This window comes from Salvelinus alpinus, chromosome 25 (genome assembly GCF_045679555.1).
Source record: "Salvelinus alpinus chromosome 25, SLU_Salpinus.1, whole genome shotgun sequence".
NCBI classification, from domain to species: Eukaryota; Metazoa; Chordata; class Actinopteri; order Salmoniformes; family Salmonidae; genus Salvelinus; species Salvelinus alpinus.
The window spans coordinates 19,660,874-19,684,514 of NC_092110.1; the positions used below are offsets into that span (position 1 = coordinate 19,660,874).

The 23,641-nt window shown below is 43.2% G+C and overlaps 1 pseudogene; it reads left to right on the top strand.

The window, feature by feature from the left end:
* The first annotated feature begins 4,229 nt into the window (after window positions 1-4,229).
* Window positions 4,230-23,289, top strand: LOC139553562 (placenta growth factor-like; annotated as a pseudogene).
* Window positions 23,290-23,641: the final 352 nt, after the last annotated feature.

The following is a 23,641-nucleotide window of genomic DNA, read 5'->3' on the forward strand; positions in this document are numbered from 1 at the left end:
GAGAGGGCTATCTGAGGAAATGCTCATAGCTAGCAAGCACATATTGGACTATATGATTGTTGCCAGCGTCCCCCACCAGTAGTGGTAGTTCAGCAAAGACATTGCACTCTGTTGCAGGTCACTAGAATAACTTCTCAGATGAACAATGAACAGAGACAATACTTCTATGCACATTTCCAGAATACTGAACATTTTCCCGTCTTGGCTTGTGTGGACTGTGGATGATTGGATCAGTGTTGTCCAAGTCAGAGCTAACAATCCTCATGTTAAAGTTGACCCCGGTTTTTATTTTTCAATTCGGATATAACAATAACACTGTATAACACCTTATGACTAAAATAACTTCCTACTGACTGTACAAGTGTTGTGCCGGACTTCCTTGTGAAGGCAACAATGCTCAGACAGAACAGACCACACGTGAAAACAGGATGACACCTGACAGCCTTGAAGACGTAACAATGTCGGTCTCTGCTGAGACAAAAGTGTGACAATGTGTGGCGCGGAAGTGTAAAGAGGATTTGACGTGGTTCAAATGAAAGAGCTAATTGTGATATAATGGTAATCACATTAAGCAACAATAAGCAGCTTTTTACTCAGGACTGGAGCATTTCCCTCCTGCCACTATTTCTCATGGTTTACCAACAGTGTGTGGGGGACAAAATATGTCGAGTGTCTCGGCCAATTAATGACAGGAAGATGGCGTCTGGCATGATGTCACATCCTGTTGAGGTGCTGGCCAGGTGGTCAAGTGTTTGCCAGTTCAGGTAACTCAGGCCATACAAATATGATACAACTCTGAATCATCACAGTCTTGTGTAACCATTCCCCTGATTGTGCTCCTCTTTATAATTCATCATTTGTACTGAGGAACACATTTACCCAGAACTTCAGTGCACCATACTATAATATGGGATTCCTCAGCCTTTTGTTGTTGATGGGCCATATCATCAACCAAAGGCCACAATCTACCATATAAGTTACTGTAATGACTTATCAATAATTGATCCCATATCTCAGGAGCGGAGGAGCTCTCTGTACTCTTAATCAATCCCCTGAAATGGCAGTAGGGGTTTCTCTGACTACCTCCCCCCTAAAGGGCCCACCGTGGAGGAAACCAGATCTGCCCACAATGATGAATGGACATCATTAATGTTGTTCATCTGTTTACCTTTTTCTCTGCAATCTGGGAAAATGAGGGGTCACCAGCGAGAGGGAAATGTGCTTACTTTGGCACCCCAGTTCCTGCGAGCCACCCATTTGGTCCTCAGAACATCAATAGCCACTGTGGAGTGTGCTGGGGACTCATTTACTACACGTTGACCTGACGACCTTCCACACTACTTTCTACTGGAGCACTCCTCACAACGGCCATTGTTTTGGCGTTTTGGTTAGGATTGTTTTGTATCACTATCCCAAATTCCTTCACAAAATAAACATGGACTTGGCTTTCTGCTCTTAATGGTCTCCTAGATTATCTATCACTCATCCACACAGTATGGAGGAACCAGCTAATTTTCAACTCACTACTCCGCTTAAATGTCATGTGATGGAAAAGGTCATTGTGACAGTGTTCTTAATGAAGGAATAATGTAACATTAAGCCAAGGGCACTTACCAGTACTGGCACATATTAGGTAATGAGCAAAATAATTATAAAATGGTTTGGATGGTTATAGATTCAGTAAGATGTTTTAGGTCCATTGTGGCAGTTTTACAGGTTTATCACCGAAATCTAACATTTGAATGTTTACTTACTTGAAATGTAAACTTGGCTTAATATATGTTTTGTCCTAACAGATAATCCTTGAATTCTATTCATTCTTTGAATCGTTTTTGAGAAGAAAAAAACAGTTCCATCTTACTTAAACGAAACATGTGATCAGAGCAGGAATTAGACTTCCTCTTGTCTAAACACATGGACAAGCGTCAGAATGTTTGACATGGGACTAGAGAGCACAAGGATAACATTGAACCTCCAGCACTATGGTTTGAGCAAAATCACTGCAGGACCCAGGGTAGTTTCAGGGGGTGACAGACAGTGTAAAGATTCCTCTGCCTTTAGAGCCCAGTCACTCTCACCAGGTTTGCTTGTCCTGTTAGCATATATTTATACTGCAAACAGATTGAGGGAGCTAATTAGCTCTTATCAGACAGTGCACCTTTAAAAACAGACCTAAATCACTGGACAGATGGTGAGGCAGCAGAGGCATAGCTGTGTACTAAGTGTCTGCGTCTGTCCTCTGAACAAACACAGCCCATGGCCACTGTTGTTGTAGTAGGGGATGGCCACTGTTGTTGTAGTAGGGGATGGCCACTGTTGTTGTAGTAGGGGATGACCACTGTTGTTGTAGTAGGGGATGACCACTGTTGTTGTAGTAGGGGATGGCCACTGTTGTTGTAGTAGGGGATGGCCACTGTTGTTGTAGTAGGGGATGGCCACTGTTGTTGTAGTAGGGGATGGCCACTGTTGTTGTAGTAGGGGATGGCCACTGTTGTTGTAGTAGGGGATGGCCACTGTTGTTGTAGTAGGGGATGGCCACTGTTGTTGTAGTAGGGGATGACCACTGTTGTTGTAGTATGGGATGGCCACTGTTGTTGTAGTAGGGGATGACCACTGTTGGTTTTAGCCCTCCATTTTCACAAGTTTTTACTTATTTTTCTTTCTGTTTATGCAAAAATGTGAAAACACACAAAGTCCACAGTCATGGCTGATGATGCTGAATTGTGTCAGTGTGATTGCATTGGATGACTTTAGGACGTTGATGAGTTATATATTTGTTCCCATCCCTCCACACGTTGTCTGGAATACACTTTATCAAATTTGTCACCAATATGACATTCATGCTTCAGATTTTGAATGCATGAATAATAGAGAAGCACAAAGGATCTTTGAGTTAAACTGTTCCATAATCGTGTTTTGGCTGAAGTGTACGTGTGATATAGGACACTGGGGATATATCCTGTCCAGTGTGCTGTTTGGGTAAAAAAGTGAGGATATTTGGATGACTAGATATAAAGATGAATATTGCTATGAAGAAAGAATCTGACAGCCCAAACAGGAGTGGCTCGTGGTGGTCCTTAGGGTGGAAAGTATAGACATGATTATACACATATGTGTTGTAATTCTATGGCATTCTTTGAGGAGGAGTTCTTTATCATCCATGTCCATTTGCACTGACCCATGGTCCGTTGAGCTGGGGTGGGTGTGTAGGTGGTGGTAGGGTGGGATTTCTGGGTCTCCTCAGAGTGTCTAAAATGTTTACAAACACCATCATCCTAAGTGTGGTCTGTACAACAGCGGACAGCGGTGGAATCATTCAGCGCTGCTGGAGGAATGTGTGGAAGACAAGTGAAGAATCTTTGCATTCCTGTGCTACTGCAAACACAGGAGTCCCATACAGAAGATTAACTCTTTGTGTCAACAGTCAAGGAATCTCCCTCTCCCAGACCCAACTAAATATAAAAGCCCATCTCTCTTAAAGAGAAAATCTCCATGCATCCTGGATCCTGAACCCATGGAGAAGAGTATTAAATGTTCCTGTTAAAAGGGAATATAAATGTTTGCTTTGCTCCAATGACTCTGTACATCCTGAGTACTTTCAGTGACACTTTCTCAGCCAGAGGATGTCATGGTTGGAGACAATAATCTTCTGTATCTCACAGAAGTACCAGGATTCTCATACCCAAGAGGCTGAAAATGGATCAACTGTGCAACATAAACAATAACATACTCTCACCAAGCTGCCTTGGTGGTGCACTATTTCTTTTTTTGTTGCATTGTGTCTCCATGAAATCAGACTATGGAGTGGGTTGGGGTGGGGAGATCGGAGAGGATATATAGTTTGACAGTGACAAAGAACATAGTGTCCTTTCTAATGAACATGTCATCAGTGACACTCATTCTGTATGTTGGCACATTTGTAATGTCTACATCCTAACAGCCTGACAATTAGGGACCATTTTAGTCTCCCTAAACAGTGACATATGGTTGAGAAGAGCCTGAACTGTCCAACAAATGTCAAAGGTTTCATACAATTATCAAGAAGTTGGGGCTATGAATGGAAAACTCTACCCTATAAGAAAACAGCATATACTGTACCTCCAGGAGTTCTATTAAGTATTTCCAAGGAGGAGAGAAGGAGGAGTGTATCAAGGCTAGAGGGAGATGGAGGGAAACTGGAGGGGAGGGGATTTAAATGGGCAACATGTTGAGAGGCAGTGAGAGGCAATTAATAGCAAGTATGTCACTTTACCAAGGAAATGAACAGAGCAAGAAGACCATTCAAATTGACCAGGTTACAAAGTGTGACAGCTGGCTCCTTGTGCACTTTTTGAATGTATATATAATTGCAACTTTTGGAAAGATATTTATAGATTTTTGGACATGCTGATTTGGTAGACACGTTCTGCTTAACATATATTTTGTTTTTGTAAGCTACTTTAAAAAGGCAACAATATTACTGTATTTTTTTGTGTGCATTTGTTTTTGTTTTTTGTATATTAAATTACACAAATGCATATCAACTTACTTTCTGAGAGCATTTTTCTGTAGCCTGATCAAACTCGTCAGGTTACACTTATCCCGCATGACGACGCGCTCATTGCCTCACGATTATTGAAGAAGGAACGAGCGAGAAGCGTCTCTTCTGCAATTTCTTCTCTGGACTGGAGGGTTATTGCCAGAATATCTACGCGGCTTATCTGCACTTTGGTGGATTTCGCTTGCATTGTAAAACTTCATCATCTGGCTTTCTGACAAGAAACACGAAATGAAACCCTTTGCCTCGTTTGTCATCCAGATTGCGGTGACGCTCCAACTTCAGCTTTCACCTGCTCAGGTATGCTATGCTTCAATATGCTACACAGAACTCAATACAAATGTTATAATCATTTTCATTTTTATTCAAGATACGATTCATAGCCCAGGCTATCCAGTTTATTGCGAGATACCAATACGGCATATGATTGGCCCATATATTTGAGGATAGGCCTAATAAATTATTATTTGTATGATTATAATGACAATTATGATTATAGTTATTCATATTATTAACAGGCTAATATTAATAATATCTATATATGTTTTTATTACACTGGTATTGACATATCAGATTAGCCTATCTATGGACTTCACGAACACTTCTTTCTAACAGGCTCAGCAGAAGCCTTTCAGACCACTATGTGTGATGGCTCATTGTGTCTTGATACTATGATCCCTTTTTGAACGCGTGCCATGCTGAAACAGTTGAGTCATGAGGTGGAACGTGACAAACTGCATCCCTCTCTGACTCAGACATTAGAGGTTTTCACAGGGTTTCCAGGCTAATTGAAAAACGTTATGAATGATATGCAGTAATGGATATCTTCAGTATGTTCATTGATTTCTTTATGAAATGTTCAGATGAAACTCTGCCTGCCTCTGACCACTCTCTCCGTCCCTCAGCCTAATTAATTTCATCTGCCAATTTCAGAGTTAGAAAAGAAAACCATTGTCTTCAAATGTCCACCTCCAGGAAGGCAGGGCAGGTATGAGTATCAGAGCCTGGTATTTCTGTTAGATGTTTAGAGACTTGGCAATGTCACTCTGGTCAAAATGGCAAGAAAGTGCAGTAACAAGAAATTCACCTCTCTGCACTTTTCACCTCACCTGCTGCAAGCTGTAATTGTCTCTCCATCTTTCCTCTCAGCTTGATAACCGGAGAATGCACAATAATGATCGTGTGTGCGTGTATTCGTGTGTGTCCTCTGTGACTATACAGTATACTTATTATCACAAAGCTGGTCTGTGTTTTCTGCCTTGGCATTGCCAGACTTTAGCCTTAGTCCCAAAATGTATGGCGATACATTTTCCCGGAACTGATAGTGAGGCCCCATTCAAAGTCTTGTGCCATGCTGCAATAACACTTGTAAGTGGACGTGCCACCGGACATTGGCATATGTGTTCCTGCATCAGAGAACCCATTCAGTCTCTCTCTTCCTCTTAAGGTGAGCAATTGCTGGCTCTGTCTACACTGCAGCTAAGTCCCTGGCCTCTCATGTTTAATGCAGAGCAGGTCGCCTCCCAGGGCCCATTCACAACCATTGTCTCACTGTTCATAGACTGACTCTGCCTATTGGTCTGAATGGCACTGCAGTGGCTGCCCTGTGCCAGCAGGCGTTGTGTGAATGAGGAGACTTGAGTTTCATTGCACTGAGACTCAGCTGTGCTTGAAGCATGGGGCGACCAGAGCTGCACGTCCCTCTGGGTTTTCCATGCAGAACAGAGCCCTGGGTCAGAACTCAGAGGGAGAGACTGGCAGTCTGGCTACTACAGGAACAGGATTCAGTAGGAGAGTGGGAGTCTAGGAGGCCAGAAGAGAGGCAGGGGCAGAGGTGAGGCAGGGGCAGAGGAGAGGCAGGGGCAGAGGAGAGGCAGAGGCAAGCGAGAGACAGGGGCAGAGGAGAGGCAGAGGAGAGGCAGGGGCACAGGCAGAGGAGAGGCAGAGGCAGAGGCAGGGGCAGAAGAGAGGCAGAGGCAGGTGCACCGGAGAAGCAGAGGCAGAGGCAGAGGAGAGGCAGGGGCAGAGGAGAGGCAGCGGAGAGGCAGGGGCTTGCGGAGAGGCAGGGACAGGGGCAAAGGCAGGGACCGCCACATCATAAATACTAATCCACATGGTCAGCTCATGGCCTGCTTAGTCAAAACATGAGGGGTGAGAAAATCCAGCTCTCTTAACACGTATCAGGTTAAGCTGGTGTCCGCAGTTTGGAAACAGATGGGGAATGTAAACTACACAACATACAGTAAAGGAAGCCTTTAGAATAAACACTGAAAAAATATAGAAATGCAACATGTAAGGTGTTGGTCCCATGTTTCATGAGCTGAAATAAAAGTTCCCAGAAATGTTCCATACGCACAAAAATATTATTTCTCTCAAATTTTGCGAACAAATTAGTTTACATCCCTGTTAGTGAGCATTTATACTTTGCCAAGATAATCCATCCACCTGTCAGATGTGGCATATCAAGAAGCTGATTAAACAGCATGATCATTACACTGGTGTACCTTATGCTGGGGACAATTAAAGGCCACTCTAAAAGGTGCAGTTTTGTCGCACAGCACAATGCCACAGATATCTAAAGTTTTGAGGGAGCGTGGAATTGGCATGCTGACTGCAGAAATGTCCACCAGAGCTGTTGCCAGAGAATATAATGTTAATTTCTCTACCATAAGCCACCTCAAACGGCGTTTTAGAGAATTTGGCAGTACGTCCAACTGGCCTCACAACCGCAGACCACGTGTATGGTGTCGTATGGGGGAGCAGTTGGCTGATGTCAACGTAGTGAACAGAGTGCCCCTTGGTGGCGGTGGGGTTATGTTTTGGGCAGGCATAAGCTCTAGACAACGAACACAATTGGATTTTATCTATGGCAATTTGAATGCAAGAGATAGCGTGACGAGGTCCTGAGGCCCATTGTCGTGCCATTCATCTGCCACCATCACCTCATGTTTCAGTATGATTCATTATGTTGCGTGTTGCGTTTATATTTTTGTTCAGTGTATACTGTATCTCACTTCTCAATGTCACCTTGCTATACTGTACTACATTAAAACAGTGCTTTTCTGGGAGAGGGCCTGGCTGGAATGCTTCTGTTAAACTTCTGCCCTGCTAATGCTGAATACAGTCAATGCTGTTATAGGGGCTGCCGGGGAAATCCTGAGTGTTTATCCACAGTGCTGTAGTGTTGGTCCAGTTTATGTTTCCAGATTACCGCAAAATTGTCAGATGAGTGTAAAACCATCTTCCTGCAGTTATTCCAAGATAAGGCATTTTACTTACCCTTTTAGGAGTCGTGATATGCTGCTTTGAAATGCAGCAATAAATTATTTCCAGACGTCTCACACAGTAGCCAAAGTAGGATTATCAGGATTTTCTCCTTCTTCCCCATCCCACACACTTCATGATGAATTCATCATATGGAGCATTCCTAGGGAACTCCCTGCGTTAGCTCTGAGGATAACAATCAGATCATAATGTGTCTTTTTGCACGTCTTCATCTAACCAGAAACATTCAATCTTACTGAATGTGACGTGTCACTTGAGTACCATGTCTGGATGGACTCTGGGTAATGGCCTATTTGAGCAGGCTTAAACAAGGTACCGAAACTTAAACAAAGTGCTTATGCTTTGGACACAGTGTGTTGTTTGAGGTCATCCTCAATCGGGTTAGCTAGGATATACTGAGTGGACAGAGTCATTCTGCTTATGTGAAGAGGAGGTCTGGGATGTAGGTATCTACCCTGCTGGGCCCACAGTAAACCATTATTCAGGCAGGCCAACCAAAATGGAAAAGCAAACATTGGCCATGTGGTTGCGGGGACCATTTATAAATGTCCCTCTCCTGCTCTGGCTCTTTCAGGCTGGAGTGTTTCTCCTCTCTGAAATATACACTCTTAATTGATGATGATGGTTTCTCGTCAGTGTCGTGGCTGCCACTGTTGACAAATGTTTTTTTATGACTCTCACTGTGACTCCTGTCCAATATGAGAGTTCAGGCTGACTGGGCCATGAAGAGAAGTGTTTACAAACCTGGGCCGATTACTCACCCTGCTCCTTTCATATGAACAAAGGCGCACCTAAAAAGGAACTTGTGCCGTGCTTGACTGTGTAACCGGTATGAAATGGCTAGCTAGTTAGCAGTACTTGCTAGTAGCGTTCAATCGGTGACGTCACTCGATCTGAGACCTTGTAGTCATTTTTTCCTTGCTCTGCTTTTGTGGAGTGATCATTAATGATGCTTTGTGGATGACCATTGTTGATGTGTTCAGAGGGTGCCTGGTTCAAGCCCAGGTTGGGGCAAGGAGAGGGACGGAAGCAAACCTGTCACAAGTGCTGGTGTGAGTGAATGTGTGTCTGACTGTCTGTGCTTCTCTGTGTGTGCATATGTTTAAGTGTGTACTTTTGTCAGCGATCCATTTATTAGAGCCAGTCAGAGTTGTTGATGGGTTATCTCAATACAGTCAGGGTGGGTTTCCCTTTTGAACAGTGGTGGCCTGGCTGTCATTACATATATTTTCTGCTCTGTCTTTCCTGTTGTATGCATTATTGGCACTTACTGCCCTGTGCACAGAGATGGAGGGTACTGACGGTGGTGAGTGTAAAATAACAACAGCAGCGCTGTGTGTGTACCAGCACTGACATCCTGTCTGCACTAGCTGCATTCACACTAAGGGCCAATGACTGCACTCCAATCGGCCTACTGCCCTGACAGTAAGACCGTTTTCAACACCTGCTAACAAAACCATGGGAATGGTCTCAATGATGTTGCTTTCCTTATAACAGATTCTCTATGAGGATGGTTGGATGTGGATGAGGAAATAAGAATTTCACGACAGTGGGGGCTTTTTCATAATGTTCTCCTTTATAGTGGATTATCTGTGCATTAAAAGCCTCTATGATGAAGGAACGGGTGCAAGACAGTTCCACTGTCTCCATTCCAAGAAGAGGGTTTTGTGTTAGATGATCATTTCCCTCCTTGTTTACCTCATTTGACTCTGTGAGAGAGTGCAATCCTCTGATTTGGGGGAAGGTCTTTATCATAACATTTCACAGTTGATTCATTTCCCGAGCGTCCCTGAGCTGGAGCACAGAGGAAAGCATGGCCTCCAGTGCCCGGTGCTGTTAGTGTGTGTGTGTTAGTGTATTAGTGTGAGTGAGTGAGTGAGTGAGTGAGTGAGTGAGTGAGTGAGTGAGTGAGTGAGTGAGTGAGTGAGTGAGTGAGTGAGTGAGTGAGTGAGTGAGTGAGTGAGTGAGTGAGTGAGTGAGTGAGTGAGTGAGTGAGTGAGTGAGTGAGTGAGAAGATTATTCTGTACAGGTGTTTCCTTTACATCAACACTCGGAGCAAAACAATACTTGAGTCTGACCATCTGTGTCACATACAGCCAATTACCCCGGCCGATACTGAAGAGATGCAGCTATTTATACACTGGCACTGTGGTAGCCGACACAGGTAGGCCACAAAGTAAACACCTGAGACTTCAGACTACACGGCAGACAACTGGTCACACTCTCTCTCTAGGATCACAAACTCAAAATCATGCACGCAGGCATGCACATACACACACAGGCAGATCAATTCCACCTTTCTCTAACTCCCTCCTCATGTGAGCTCATGTGATGCAGACTAAGTGAATGAGCATGCCAGACTGTTTGGACATACAATGGCAGGGAGCTGCTGGCTGTCATGGCTGTTGTAGTTGCTACGTTGTTATAGTGACAAAGAGCTCCCCTTTACGCCTCTTTAGTTATAAATACCCGTCCCAGGGGAGAAGTGCAATCACAATCAGGAAATATGGATTTCTCCTTCCTCCTACGGAGGGGGTGGGGGGGTGGGGGATGGGGGGGGGGACTGGGGGGGACTGGCGAGCAGTGGCGCTCAGGGCAGCAGTCCACTCACCAGACTTTAATCTCCCATCTGGCTGTAATTTACTATGGTTTACACAGGGTGTACACCATTTACTGTAATAAGGACCACAATTACCGCTGGTCAGCCTTATCTGAAGTGTGTGTGTGTGTGTGTGTGTGTGTGTGTGTGTGTGTGTGTGTGTGTGTGTGTGTGTGTGTGTGTGTGTGTGTGTGTGTGTGTGTGTGTGTGTGTGTGTGTGTGTGTGTGTGTGTGTGTGTGTGTGTGTGTGTGTGTGTTCTAGCGTAAATATGGAATGTATGGGGCAAATGAGCTCTAAAACATCATTTAATATGTTTAAATAGGCCTTTACAGCATTTAACACATTTAAATAGGCATTTACAGATGTAGGATCTTAATGTTAGCCAGTTTGCTACAGCAAGAAAAACAATCCTGCAGCAACAGGAAATGTGAATTATATTATTATTATATAATTAATGGACAATCTTCTAGAGGTTGATACATTTTTCAAGGAAAAATCAAGTCTGAAATTTCAAAGTGGAAATTACAAACTTCGGAAGCCTCTTTAAACCTCAAATACTTCTCAAAACCTCCCTCCTGCAACAGGGTGATCAAATTAAGATCCTACCCTGTACCTATAGAGCTAATTGTCTTGTAGGTTGCACCCAGTAAAGTACTGTACTACCGGTAGATTCCATTTTAAAGCTTTTGGTTTTCAGAGCAGTGTTTTTCCAGACAGTAATCCCACCCTTCATCAAATTAATACATCACAAACCCATTAGTAAACCATACAGTAGGGTTTTAGGTTTCTCCCTACAGATGTTGGATCTTAATTAGAGCCAGTTTGCCACAGCAGAAAAATAATTCAGCAGCAACAGGAAATTATGTGGATATGCATCATTTTTGTACGGGTTGATACATTTACGTTCAAGTCTGGAAAGAGGAAATTACAAACTTTAGAAGACTTTTTAAATCTTGAACACACTACAAGTTTGCATTTCCAAAAATCTCATCAACAAAAGAGTGATCAAATGAAGATCCTACATCTGTAACTGGATGCTTATGTTCCTAAAACACACCATAAACCAGCTGCTCTCCCCCTCCTCCATTAATACACTTATCTTTTCCCAAGAAGCACTACTCTTTAATGAGTTGATTTTTGGCTCTCCAGTTTTTTTTAATGATCTTACAATGTTTAAATTTCACCTGTATCCTAAAATGTATCCTGAATATGCTGCATATACTGCTGAGATATTTCCATGTGTGTTCAGTCGGTGTTGGTTTAGTGGGGTTAGGGGAATGCTCTCTGATCATGGTTATGATCTGACCGTCCTAGAGCTCCAGCTGGACAGTGTCAGACCCATAGGGGGGCTGCTGTCATTGGGGCTATGTTCACCTAATGTATACAAAACAGAGTGCTACTCTCCCTTTCAGCCAGTGGCGATGGATACGGCCTTACACCGACTCATTGATGAGCCTCGTAGTTCATTTTATAGTCATGGATTTGTGGAATCCAATGTTTAAGAGGAAATGCTCATAAGGAAAAAATGCCCAGTTAATAAGGGAATTATTACTCAAAAGTCAATTTTTTTGTTTGTCTGTCTCTTGCTTTGCTAGTGTGGTCTCAAGTTTAGAGGCAGGCTCACCATTCAGCAGGAGACCTACAACATGACACAGTTCCAGTGGCCCCTGTGTTTTGGGCCAGGGCACCCCAGGATGGTAGTTTCTGTGCTCCACTGGACTGGGTCCTGAGGTGGGGGTGGGATGTGGGCTGGATTTTCCCTTGCCCCCCTAACCCCTACACTCACTGACCTGAAACACATCCAAGGCCTGTCAACCCACAATGGCATTGACACAGATTCAGAGCAACTTCAATTGTGCCTGGCCTTTCCCCCTTCCCTGTCCCTTTCCTTGAAAAAGTTTAGGTGAAAGACATAGAAGGAATATGATCCCTTCTGTCCTGTGTCTTTTCTACACTGTAATGAGACACACTATCACTGTGATATTTTGGGGCTGGTGTGTGTCTGTTGAATATCAACTGCCATTTTTGCTTTCACTCCCCTATCAAGACTGACATGGGGGAAGATGGCCTTATTGTCCCAAGCAGGCCTGTTACTATACTATCTCTTTCTAGTCTCTAAATCTGGCTCCTCTGTCCTGTGATGTCTGGCCAGCTCACACTGTAATGTAGCAGTTTGACAGTCCAACAGGAGATGAGACAGACAGACAATATAATCAAGTTCAGTGTAACCTCCACCATTACAACCACTCTCAGGGGAGGAAGAGGTCTTGTCTATTTGGACCTGCTGCTATGCTATTAAGTCTTTGATGTGTGTTATGAACAGGAATGTGATTTGATTTGGCAAAACTTCTTGCAGGCTCATAAGAGGTTATACACAGGGCTGTTCCTGAACAATATTATCCCATTTCATGGGACTTTTCATCTTTTAATTTTTCAAATGTCATAGTTATTGCCACAGTCTCCCATTAACTCCTGGACCTCTCAGTGTAAGGAATCAAAATAAGTAGTGTTTGTCTGTAGTTCAGTCATTATGTACCAAATTGTTGTGATTCATGTGGTTGTAATTATCAGTACAGTCATTGCAATAAACTAACAGGGCATCTCCGCATCTCATCTGAGACTCACATCCAAAAAGTCCTATTTTTGTTTCGTCTCCATTTAATTTTATTTTTGCTCCTTATACTTCCTCCCTGCCTCCCACAGACGGCTTGAAGAGAGAGGAGGTTAACGATGACACATCTCAGCTGTGTGGGAATCAGGACAGAGAAGAGTTATGTAGTGTATAGAGCATGCAGCACCAGCACAGGGCACGGAGCGTGCAGCCCAGGCAGGCCCTCATGTCTGACCCAGGGAGGGAGGGAACACACAGCAGCTAGAATTGTTCCATAACGCAGGAGGGATGGTGAATCAGATGCAGGAGAGAGAGTGAATCATTTCAAAGTATTTGTGTGTACTCTAAAGTTGGGTATCAGGCCTGTTCTTAACAATACCTAAGAGAAACCTACGTTTCCAGACACATTACATTAGCAGTTACAGATAACCCTTACAGTGAAGTGCACCAGTCAGAGGGAGCAGTTTAGTATAGAGTACAGTAGCACTCAGCACTTGATAAACGGATGTGAAGAGATTACCATGCAAACCTCTCCAGCAAATACAGGGCAAGGCATAGAAGGGCTGAGATGGGCTGGAGGAGCTTGAACCCTGCTACACCTTCAGCATGTAATCAGACAGTGAGAATGGCCTTTCTCTGGGAGCCCTCTGGCCCAACACCAGCCCATTGACAGACAGACAGACAGACTCCCTCCAGCATCCAGCCCATTGATCGACTCCATCGGCAAGTTTCCATCTGAGATTTACCCCAGTGTTTTACGCAAAATACTTTACATAACAATGGCTAATTGTGAACTTTAACACCTTCTCACAAAATAACTGTTTTGATGATGCAGAGATTGTTAATTCGGCTCGCCCCAAGTCTTTAGTGTCACACTCCTGATGAAAACATAAAAACACTACAGCTAACATTAACATAAAACACTGGCGACCCACTGGTGCTGGGTAAGTCTTAGGTGGAAGTGCAGCACATGAGTGCCTTATTAGGCCTACTGCTTCTAAAATCCCCATGGAATTGATATAGAATTCTCTTCTGATAGCAATATGGGACACAGGTCAGCTGTTCAATACCGATTACTACTGCACATAAAAATGTAGGCCATGGTCTTGTTCTACATGTCACAACTGCTCCTGCAACGCACTCTACTGCTCATCCTGTGACTCCTTGACCTGCCGCCAATCCCCCTGTACTCTCACCTCTCACCTCTCACCTCTCACCTCTCACCTCTCACCTCTCTCTCTCTGTGTGTGTGTGTGATTGTGTGGGCGGAGACAGGTGTGCTAGAGTCAGAGCAGATCCCCACCAGCTGCAACCTGTTCCATAATCAAGACCTCTACAAATACTCAGTCCTGCCACTTCCACGCCGCCAGATCGTAATCTCTGCTCAGTCAGTCTGTGTTTCGAGCCGATTGTCTCCTGTCCCACGTCTCATCATCCTGCTACTCTGTCCTGGATTCCCCACTCTACTACTCCCTTGGATTCCCCCCCGGATCTGCTTACCCTGTCTCAACCTCTCTCGCTCCAGCCTCAGCCTCAGCACCTAGTTTCCAGCAACCCGCCCGAGCTTCCCCTGACCTGCACTCCATCTTCCCCCTGTGTTCCAATAAATACCTTGGTTACTTCATCCCCGTCTCCTCGCCTGAGTCTGCTCTTGGGTTCCCCTGTTTCACTCCGCGTAACACTACGCCAGGAGGGTCAATTTATATGCCTCAAACAAGCTGTGGGAATGAGACACACAGTAGATATTTAGAAGCTGTGGTAATCCCAGAGTGAGACAAGACTAAGAACAGTTTCCCAGTTTATACTAAGTAATTTTGCAATCAGACAAGGGCCAGTATTCTTTTGACCTGAATCATCTCCCAAACTCTTCTCACATCCTCAGACACACACACACACACGAAATAAGGAGTTGCTACGTGAGGATCCTCATGCAGCCCTGCTAATCTGCCAAACATTTGTGGGCAGCTTGCTCTCCTGCTCACAGCCACAGATGGTGCCGAGAGGCACTGGTGGACTTACCATAAGGCAGAAGATGCAATTGCATCAGGCCTCACATAATAACATTTTATTGGTCACATAGACATATTTAACAGATGTTATTGCGGGTGTAGTGAAATGCTTGTGTTCCTAGCTCCAACAGTGCAGTAGTATCTCACAATTCACAAAAATACACACATCTAAAAGTAAAAGAATGGGGCCTCATGAGCTGGGCGTACATAGCGTCCCAACAGTTTGTGCTACACACTAATATGATGACCCCTCTATGGAAAGATGAGACTCTCATAAACACGATGGTGCTCTATGACGCTCGTGTCAAGGGACTCGTCTGAAGGTAATCCGGTACCGTGCCAAATTATTTTTGGGAAGTGAATAGGGCGTTTCCATGTAAAAGTTTTACAGGTATTTCCACTTTTTTATTTTTTCCTAAGCTTTCTTATACTATATCTCTCAGATATAGAACACTTCAAAACAAATTTCCTTTTGATTACATTTTTGACTCCATGTATGAATCTGTTATTCAATGCAATTCTATGGGCTAAAAGCAGTAAGGCCAAATTGAATGTTTTATCCACCCCCCCAAAAATGTATTTTCTTTATATCTACAGGGGTCATACAATTTTAAATCAAATAGTTAAATGATCCTTGGTATGACCATCTTAAAACAATTCCATATGTTAGCTTACTAGAAACCCAGCCCCGGGCCCTTAAACTCTAGGGGGATACAATACGCATTTCTGTAGTAAAAAGACAGGTGCTGCTGATAATACTGCAATCTTCATAGAGACAGAGGACACGTATGTTTAGCCCATGTAGCTGATGCTGTCTGGTCAAAAAGATGGCGTGTCATACTCTTTTTGGCCAGATAGCATCAGATACATGGCCTTCATACAGTATGGTAAGACAAGAGGGGCGATGTTTCGCTCGCTCGGATGCTTTCTCCGGTGAGATAGTTTCAGCCACTTACAAATTGAAGGAAAGTTGGCGGGTACACAGGTCACTGTTCGGATGCTGGAATTATTTTAGATGAACGTGCGAAGGTAACCTACTTTTTGAAGTGATTTGCTTGACAATTAGATGATAATATGATGACTGGTTGTGTTCATGGCACATTAAAAGGTAATACATTTTTATTTGGAGACCCCTCTTGAGGCCCCTGTGCCTGCGGCCTCCAAATCTCTAAGTCTGCCCCTGCCAAGAGGCTGCCTTATTGTGTCCAGACTCAAGGCTTACCCCAGGCTCGGATAATCCACAGCAAATCCTCCCAGCCCCACCACACACCAAAAGGCAAACCAGCCCTGGGCCAAAGAGCCCTTGTGAAGTGGTGGAGTGGAACCCCTCCCAAACCACATGAAAACCCAAGCAAAAGAAAGGCCCAAATCATATGCCAATTAACTCTGGGAAAGGATTTATAGAATGACCTCGGTATTTGGTGGACAAGGCATAAAGACATTAATCAATGCCCGACTGAGTGGGAAATTACTTAACAATAATGCTGGTGAACTCTGTGTTTAACTGATGTTAGATGTAACCCTTCATAGAGGAGAGTAGTGCAGAGTAGTGCAGCAGTTTCACAGACAACACACAAAAGCCACCCACTTGCAGACCCACAGGCCATGGACCCACAGGGGGACTAGCCACGAGCCTACCCACGGGTTCAACAGGAGCCTACCCCAAGGATCAGTAACAACCAGGTGTTCCCCAGTGGTTGTGTGCAGAATATCAGGAGATACTGGGAGAACTACCAGGTTTGAGGGTTTCTGTGGTTTCTGTGCTCCCTGTTTGTGACTTTGTAATATCTCTAATGTCTCCTGATGTTGAACAGAGATCCTGAACCCTCCACCTCTTCACCTACAGCTCAGGCCTGGCTGCCACAGGAAACTAAGAGGCACTTAGGAGGAAGTGTGCATGTCAGACATCTGCTGTCACGATAACAGATGGATTATCATTATGAAGGCTGGACAGGCATTCCTCTTCCTTCACATTGTTTGGACATATTTGGCTGACGGCAGCAATCCCTGACAGCTACTATCCTCACTATCTGACTTATTCTGGTCCACAACAGGAAGGAAGGCATTTCTGTGATGATCAGTTTGTGTCAAAAACAGACCTCATGGCATTATTCCATCTGACTGTGTGTCTTTTTGCTTGTGTGCCATTTTTTTCCATTGCAGGCTATGGTAACTGTTGGACCAGCATTGTAACACACACAGTAGTTGGGTGGATACTCAGACAGTGTATCAAAAATAATTGTCATCAGTTACTCATCACAGACAACCAGCCTGTGAAACTCAACACTGGTGTAGATGACAAATTGAGGAAGCAGGTTGTTGGTCGCCTGTCTGTCCAGTGGTCCTGCTGGAGGATATTTGACCAAATGGAGATTTCTCTTCCTGAGCCCATAAGATGGAGTCACCCAGAGGTTTTGTGTTATTGCAGCCCTATGAGAAATGCATACTGTTTATCATTGGATGATGGGAAAAATGAAGACAGAGGGGGAAGCCACCAATGGGAAAATAAATAGAGAGCTGAATCTTACACCACAGGAAACAAGTTTTTAACTTGAACAGTTGGATGTGCTGTATAAGAGACTGGATCTGGTGCTTGCCAAACAGAGTTTCCCATTGAAGGAATCATGAAAAAGCTGCTCCATCTGCAAGCAGTCCCCGTCTCCTTGTATTTCCAATCTTAACCACTAGAGGACATAGCTGTATTACAGGAAAGTCAGGCCAATACATTGGGGTGTTACTGTATGAAACTCTTTCCAGAACTGTAACTATCAAAGACAAGCATAATGTTTATGTGTAGCTTCTGGCAGCACAGTAGATCTTCCAAGTCCCTATATATTGTCTGTGATTGCTGGAAAGTTTTATTTGTCAAATAAATTGTAGTGTCATGGGGCTTTTTTAAAACCCTTAAAAAGTCGTTGTCTGTTTTGTTTTACAGATTACGCCCTCATCCAGCTCAAACAGCACAACTGGAGGTAAGAATTTTCTCTGCATTTGTACTACACAAATTAGATAATGGTGATCATATATTTCAAAGCAACATATATTTCATGATTGATGTGTGAGAGTCTTCTGAATTACAGAGTTGCCTACAGGTGTTCCCGAATATCCATTTTTGGTTTACAGACATTGTATTCCTACAAGCTGTGGTTATTAGTTCTGGGATCCCCATACCACTGCTCCGTGTTGTTCTGTATGGCAAAAGAGAGCTTAGGTAATCAAGGACACTCATCCATGCAGCTTGTCTAGCTGACAGACAGATGAAAGAGAAGCTGACACTCACTATTTTTACAGCCCACATCCTTCTGCCCTAAACCATGGGGTGCTTTCCCCTTATCATCTTCCCTTGCTGCATAGCCATTTAGTACAGTGAGAGATGTCAATGCTGAAAGACACAAAGTACTACAGCACTCTCTGTAGCTTGTTTTCTCTCAAACCCCTGAATCAGAATCGATTCACCTATTAGCAGTGTAAATATAGGTATTGTTAAATGGCGTTAAGGAATGCACCTTGATTGCGGTGGAGGAAGTCAGGTCACTTAATCAGCTCTGAGGGTTGAGAGTTCAGGGTTGAGGGGGTAAGTGAGGACAAGCAGCTAGGGATTACCCAAGGTCACTGTGTTCCCCCAGCTGTCAGAAGGGGTAATGCAGGGGCTGATGAATGAGGTACTGGGGACACCCCTTTCACACGCTTCCTCACTCCCTCTCTCCCCACTATACTGTAAATCGCTGCACTTATAGTCTGTTAGGAGGATAGAGAAAAACCACAGGAAAAAAGAAAGACAAGATACTGACAGAGAAGTGTGGGGAAGTTATGGTTAGACCAATGATGGGCCTTTAGAGCTGTATGACGCCACCATAGCCCCGTCTCTCTCCCCACCTCCGCACCACATCTCCTTCACCCCTCCCTGGCCTGTCTGCTTTTATAAACAGCTGTTGTGGTGCCAGGCTCCATGCGGTGACCCCAGGGTCAGCCAAATCCCAGAGGTGCCTGGGGGGCAGCTCAGCTCTTCTCCATGCAGGTTCTGTTCATAGACATTTTTCCACTGTTTGTTTTCTCTTTCCTCTCTGTTTGTTCTGGCAGAGTTGGGCCCTGTTTTTCTTTCCTGACGATGCTATGGGGACACTTTCACACATATGCTCCCATAGGAAAACTTGTATTACACAAACAATTTTTCTTAAAAATGATAACAGGATACACACCAGGCACATGACATTTAAAAAAAAAATGTTTCAGCAGCAATATTTGATGAGTGTCCTGAATCTATTTTAAATGATCTGCAGATGGCTCTGTTTTTGCCCTTGTGGTTGCAATAACAGAGACAGTGAGTAGAGTACATCACGGCAAAAAAAATTGTAAAGCAGACAGGGAAATATAAAGGAAGCTGAAAACACACACACATAACTCAGCCAGTTGGTGTGAAAACTCTGCTCGTTGAATTGCACAGTGTTATATGAGACCGGGCTAATGAGGCACACTGTAATTGTGCAAGTGTGCGTCTGTCCCGCCTGAAGATTGTTGAAACTGGTAATCCCCTCTACGTGCAGGTTCAGCACCAGCCATCTCTTCTCTGGTCCAGATTCATCCGGCTGGGGAGCTGCCAGGAGACAGGCGTGGATGTGGTTGGGGCATCCAGGACTCTGTACAATGGCTTTATGAGCTCATCACCTCTATTCATATGACCTGTGATGGACAGCTGTCTCACCATCTCTCCTCTGTCCTCTCTCTCTCCTCTCCCCCAGTGTTAACGTTCCAGGAGGTGTGGGGTCGTAGTTTCTGCCGGACCATAGAGAAGCTGGTGGAGGTGGTCCAGGAGTACCCCGGGGAGGTGGAGCACATCTATAGTCCCTCCTGTGTGCCCCTAGTGCGCTGCGCTGGTTGCTGTGGCGATGAGAATCTGGAGTGCCATCCTACTCAGACCTCTAATGTCACCATGCAGGTAATAGGGCTCGTCCCTTCTGAGGATGGCTGCCATGTAGTGAGATCATCAGTCTATTATATTTGCATGCCAGGACAAAACAATTTGTTTTGTTTTTTTACTTTTCCGCCCGCAACATGTTCAACAAATTGTCTTACTTCTTAGCTGTTGAAAATCAAGCCAGGGGAACAGGGTCAAGAATACGTTGAGATGTCTTTTGTGGAGCACCAGACATGTCAATGTAGGTAAGAGACAAAAAGACTACCTGCTTTGGTAATAATAATTTTGGTCATGTAAATCAGTTACATTGTAATATGATCTTATGTGAAATGATATGACTGAGTTTTATATAATTCATCTGTATTGTTCATATTTCATTCTCAGAATCAGGAAGGCTGTGGTGAAAAGTGAAAGGTGAGCATAGCAATTGTCAAAATGTCCATTGTATAGTTTGAGAGTGGGACAGAAATCTTGCTGTCTCTATAACAGTTGATACAAGCATTTCGCTACACTCGCAATAACACCTGCTAACCATGTGTATGTGACCAATAAAATTTGATTTGATGTGATTTAGTTGAGCTCATATTGCTGATGTCTTTCTGCAGGAGGAGACAAAGAGGAAGAGGAAGAAAAAGAAAGGAGAGACAGAGAGTGAAAGATTGTGACAAGTGAGTAATGGTGTCTGGAAAATGAAGAAAAAAATCTGTCCATCGACCACACATTACCCCTTCTACTTCCATGTATAGTAATAATGCCCAACATTTTAATGTGTCATCTATCTTGTTTATGTCCAAGGTGTCAGCCCCCCCGCAGGTAACTGCAGGAGCAGCCCTACACCTGTTGCAACCGGCATCTCTATTTATTCTCTGCCCAGCGCTAACAGTATCAAGAGTCTTCTAAACACAATACTGTGTCTCTCTGCACCTAGAGACTCAATCAGCTGGGTTGTTATGGTGACTGACAGGCCCTCCAGCCTAGGGGAGTTTTTCTGACTTAAGTTCTACAGGAAGCACATGTTGCTGGGTGAAAAAACCACCTTGGTGACAACTGACCTGACAGATGTTTCTGTGAAGCGGTGCAATGGAGGACCAAACTTTTTAAGGTTTTAGACTAACAATCATGATGGATATGTTTGGCATTATTACATGATTATTATTGTTTAGTGTTGATTTTTATTGCTGTGGTTGTTTTTGCTGGTGATCCCGTTTAAAAATAATAGGTCTACTTATGAATAAATGTTCTATTCATGAAATTGCAATGTTGTTTTAATAAATCTTTAGGACTAACCGACTAACCAAATACTTGTGGTCCTCTCATGGCACATAGGTTCCTAAGTAGACTAGCAACTCGTTTTCCCAACTGAATGAGTCATATTTAACTTTTTGTCTTGTGGTATAAAACTTTGTACAATTATACATTAGTGCTAGCCTTCAGGGTTGGGTAAGTTACTTTCTCATTGTAATCTGTTACAGTTACTAGTTACTGGTCCAAATTTGTAATCAGTAATGTAACTTTTGGATTAACCAAACTCAGTAACGTAATCTGCTTCCCATTAAGAGGCATTAGAAGAAGACAAAAATGATCCATCAAATGCATTTGGCGTGTCATCATAGTGGTCTCTGACTTGTAGACCGACTCGCTCAGGTGGAACACACTTAAACTTGCACCTTTTTTCAATTTTGAATTGAATGTCATTGAGAAAACAGAAAGGTGTAATTTACATATTCACAAACATCCTTTCTGAATTTAAAGTAATCCAAGACGTAATCATCTAGTTTTTCAAAAGTATCTGTAATTGGATTACAATATTTTTGCTGGTAGCTGATTACAGGTTAAAAAAAATGTAATTGGATTGCATGTAATCAGTTACTCCCCAACCCTGCAAGCCTTAGGTAGAGCCCAGGATGTACTGAGAGCTCAGTAGACACTGCAGCAGTAACAGGACTGCACTAGTAGAATATCTCCCTCCAGTGGTTACAGAGGGAAATTTCAGAGTAATGTATTTACATAAAAGACAAAGGTTTGTTTAGTATTAAGTCACAGGAGGCTGCTGAGGGGAGGACGGCTCATATGGCTGGAATGGAGTGAATGGAATGGTATCAAACACATGGAAAACGTGTTTGATGTGTTCGATACCATTCCATTGATTCCTTTTCAGCCCGTCCTCCCCAATTAAGGTGCAACCGACCGCCTGTGGATTAAGTATATAATGATATTATTTATATAATAGGTACAGTTATATGTCTATTGTCTTTTTTTCCAAGGGACAATGTGTTGGTATGCCCCTGTGAGTTTGTACTTTTAGGGAATTAAATAGTGACATCATAAAAGGACTACGAAATCAACATACATGTACATGTAAGGCTATGCAATATACTGTAACATACACATCGTATCATTCATCTTAGTGTTAAAAAACCTGGCACCAAGTCATTGACCATGTAGCATAATAATGAATAACTCCAAAGCAAGTAGACCTATACTCCAGTATCAATGTAAGGAGCTGCGTTAGAACGAGCTGCGTTAAACCAATTTAAGCAACTGACTGGTTGCTGTGAAAAGGGCCTACTGGACCATATCAACTCTGTTAATATTTTCACCTGCTGATCAAGACCCTCAGACTAGGTGGGCTCCTTGTTTCTCTATTTCATTTATAGGCCTGTAACTTCTGCTGTCGTTATTCCTTGACTTATGGCGTCATTGTGCCTTTTCAGACTAGTTTGTCATTACGAAATGCAGTATGTCAAAATACAATGGATGTTTCTGATTGTTTCACAGCTGAACCAAAGAATAAAATGAGTTGCTGCTCTTGGGGTTTCAATGTTTTCTATTCCCCTTTCATCCTCTCACCTATCTATCAAATATTGCAAGTCATTTTACAGTCACACTAATCCAGTACACTATCACATCGCCCTCCACTGTGGTAGGTCTGTCTTTAACATGACTTTCATTCTGGCCTTTTTGTGTATTGTTCGTTGAATAAAGAAGTGGCACGTGTGTGGGTTGATGTGTACATGTACAGGACTATGAATGACGTTGAACACTTGGGAGAGGAATTTTTTTTCATCATTTGTGCTTGTTGTGTATTTTTTTAAACCACTTGAGGACTAAGATCTCAAATGTCATGAAATATGACCAAGAACAAATTTTCTCCGGAGAAGTGTACTGCACGCCTATCCATTTTATCTCAAAATAAAATCTGTGATGTTGTAATCAATCATGAAAAAGAATATGCCCAAACATCTGAGTGAATATTATATATTGTAAATAGATATAGATATATTATAACTGTGAAGCGTGTGCAACAGTTAATAAAGAAATATATAATTGTCTGGTGGCTAAAATATCATTTTTTGCGGTTGTTGTGATAAACCCTTTGTTGGGAGGGTGGAGCGTGTGTGCGTGTGTGTGTGCGTGTGTGCGTGTGTTTGAGAGAGAGAGATGGAGATATAGAGAGATGTTGATCACAGCTCAATCTGTTTTGAAGTATAGTACCAGTCAAAAGTTTGGACACACCTACTTATTCAAGGGTTTTTATTTATCTTTTACTATTTAGAATAATAGTGAAGACATCACAACTATAGAATAACACATATGGAATCATGTAGTAACCAAAAAAAGTGTTCAACAAATCAAACTATATTTTATATTTGAGATTCTTCAAAGTAACCACCCTTTGCAAAG